We start from the raw sequence: 3,560 nt of genomic DNA, 5'->3' as shown, positions 1-3,560 counted from the left end.
GCGGTGGCATCATTTGGGATCCAAGGGACGTTCCTTGTTCTTATCACTATCACTACCTGTCACTGCTTCTGCCAGGTCAATTTGTTGCCTATAGCTTTCAGCTATGTCATGTTTTGGGCTTCTCTATTCTCCTGAGATCCACACTGCAATCTAGGCTTCACCCTCAACAGCTGCAACTCCCAACTCCAGAGCTCAGAGCAGGAAATCTGACAGGAAGACACAGGGCCTTCGTACAAGACACGCCCACCTTACTCTTGCATTTCAGACTTAGGAACCCTGTAGCATGTGGATGACAGGTTGTGCTTCCATCTTGAGATAGAAGCAGGCTCCTTGGACTGCAGCAGCAGCTGCTTCTGTATGCCTGAAGCTAAGAAGGCAGCTTTTCGGGGTGGGAGGAGGGCGGTTAACCCATGCAGCAACATATTTGGTTCAGGCTCTCTTCAAAAGATATTTGCACTTTTTTTTCTTTTTCTCTTTTTTTTTCAAAATAAGGTCCATTACTGGACACGTGGGGTCCTGACTTTGGGGAATCTTATTGTTCCTATGTCAAATGTGGGGTTACTATCATATATATATATATATATATATATATATATAGTATATATGTATATATATATGTATACATATATATTATGTATATAGTATTCTGTATGCATGTGTATCTATATGCCAGAAGAGGGCACCAGATCTCATTACAGATGGTTGTGAGCCACCATGTGGCTGCTGGAAATTTAACTCAGGACCTCTGGAAGAACAGCCAGTGCTCTTAACCTCTGAGCCATCTTACCAGCCCCTATGGGTTACTAATCTCTTTAATAGCAATAGCCAACAACCACGTTCTTAGCCTTTGTCCTGTCCACAACTTTCACCGGGTTCGTGATTCTTTTCCTACCACACTTGACATTTTTCTTCTAGTCAGCCTCTTCTTCTTCTTCTTCTTCTTCTTCTTCTTCTTCTTCTTCTTCTTCTTCTTCTTCTTCTTCTTCTTCTTCCTTCTCCCTCTCCCTCTCCCTTCTCTTCCTCTTTTTCTTCTTCCTCCTCCTCCTCCTCCTTTTCCTTTTCCTCCTCATCCTCCTCGTCCTCCTCGTCCTCCTCGTCCTCCTCCTCCTCGTCCTCCTCCTCCTCCTCCTCCTCGTCCTCCTCCCCCTCCTCCTCCTCCTCCCCCTCCTTCTTTTTCTCCCTCTCTAAAGCTGGATAAATGCAGTGATCAAAAACCATGGCACCTGAATGTCATGCTATCCAGACTCTCCCTCTAACAAACAAACTGGTCTATTTCTTCTGAATTTTACCTCACTTGCAATTTCAGGACATGAGTATAACAGTAAGTCTCTTGGCCAGAATAAAATATTAGGTAAAGTATTTGAAACCTTGTTGGATTCTCTTTTTTTGTCTGTCTTTCTATGGGCCTTCGGTTTTTCTATTTTTCCTCAGCGTGACCAAGGAAACCCATCCCAAAGGTGCACAATCAACATGACTGTCATAACAATGACTGGTTCTGTATTGGTTACTTTTTACATTACTGTGACCAATGATATGAGAAGAAACTAAAGGAGAAGAGTTTTATTTTTTTGTCTCATGTTTTGAGAGAATATCCAATATGATGTAGAATACCTATAGTCCTGGGTAATCCTGGGGCAGCAGGAGCTGGAGGCAGCTTCTGCCTCATACGCCAAGAGACCGAAAGCAGAGATGAGATAGGAAACAGGGTCCAGACGTAAATGTCAAGATCCACCCCTTCAGATCTCTTTTTTCCAATCAGGTCCCTCCTTTAAGAGGTTCCCTGACTTCCCAACATCATCAGTAGCTGGGAACTAAGACACTGAAACACTTGAGCCTGTGAGGAAATTTCATTCAAGCCACACCAGAGGCTCATTTTGAAGTATTCTGTTCTTTATCTGCAGCTAAAACCTGTTCTTATCTCTCTTGAGATACTCATGATAAATCATTTTAAATAATCTTTCTACCAAACCTCCGTTTCTATTTTTGCTACCGTCGCTGGTTCAGACACTTTCCTGAGGTCTGGCAATGCTTGCCCGCCTCATCATATTGAGAAAAAGAGCTAAAACTCACTTTGCACAAAGGCAAAGCTGTTGCACCAAGTTTTACAACCCAGTCTGGGTGGTGTCACTCAGAATCATCAGCATCAGTGTGTGTAGACATTTTCCTCTTAGACTGGTTTCCTGGAGAAGATTCTCCCTGTCTCCGTCGAGACTAAGCCTGAGTGAGCCCAGGAGGGAAGCAAAGTTGAAGTCTCAGCATTTATCGTGCACAACACATAACCTGAACCACTGTTTTCAGTGTGAAGCATCCATCCTCAATGATGTAGGATACCCAAGATCAGATACTCTCCTCATCACTTGAATAAATTAACTCCCAGTTTCACATGGAGAATGAACCCTACCATCGGATCAGGGAGAAGGCACAGACATGCAGTCATCTGACTGCTCATAAAGCAGCACCTGAAGAGTTCTTAAAAGCCCTTAGTATGGGCTGGAGAGATGGCTCAGTGGTTAAGAGCACAGCCTGCTTGTCTAAAGATCCTGAGTTCAATTCCCAGCAACCACATGGTGGCTTACAACCATCTGCAATGAGATCTAGTGCCCTCTTCTGGCCTGCAGGCATGCATGTGGGCAGAGTATGGTATACACAATAAATAAATCTTCAAAAAAAAGTCCTTAGTATAACCATTTCCAACTCTTTCATAAGGTTAGTTAAGTTGGATTTCTTGAATTTATTCATCGTAAACTAAAATTTTGTCAATTTCAATTTATTTACTACTATTTCACTTGATTTCTAGCAGTCAAAATGTGCTTGTTATTTCCTGATCCTTGTTCATTTACTGCTTTTGAGAAAAGACCCTTTTACTATTGCTTGGATATTGAGAGTGAATTCAATTAGATTTATTCCACTTTCGTCTGGAATTTAACCTCTGATACTCTCCTCAACTTTACTGGGGTAGCTTAAGCACTGAGAACTAAATTTAAGTAAACATAAGTTTACTTAAATTGTCCCTTGAGTAAAACCCTAGAAGTAAAATGCCTGGGTCGTATAGGGCAGTGTTGTGGGATATTTGATCACACTGCGTGAAGACGTGTTGCTGCTTTATTCTGATTGGTTTAATAAAGAGTTGAGTGGCCAACAGCTATGCAGGAGAGGATAGGCAGGACTTCCAGGCAGAGACAGGAACTCTGGGATGAAGAAAGGCAGTTTTCTCCAGGCAAACATGGAGGGAGGCAGACACACATTATAGAAGAGAGGTAATGAGTCTCACATGGCCAAACTTTAGATTAATATAAACAGGTTATTTTAACTTATAAGAGCTAGTTGGGAACATGCCTAAGCTAAGACCAAGCTTTCATAATTAATAAGAAGTCTCCACGTCAGTATTTGTGGTCTGGCAGTCCAAAGGAAGTCCAACTACAGGGAAGGTATGAAAAGTTTTAAAAATCTGCAAGATGGTTCTCCAAGGTGGGAATACAATTTTATATTCTAACTGGTAGTTCACAAAGGTTCGAATTTTTCCTACAACATGTGGCAAGTCAGATTTTTAATATGTCTAG

The sequence above is a fragment of the Arvicola amphibius genome, chromosome 4 (genome assembly GCF_903992535.2).
Source record: "Arvicola amphibius chromosome 4, mArvAmp1.2, whole genome shotgun sequence".
NCBI classification, from domain to species: Eukaryota; Metazoa; Chordata; class Mammalia; order Rodentia; family Cricetidae; genus Arvicola; species Arvicola amphibius.
The sequence above is the reverse complement of the archived record's forward strand: the minus strand, read 5'-3'. Positions refer to the sequence as shown.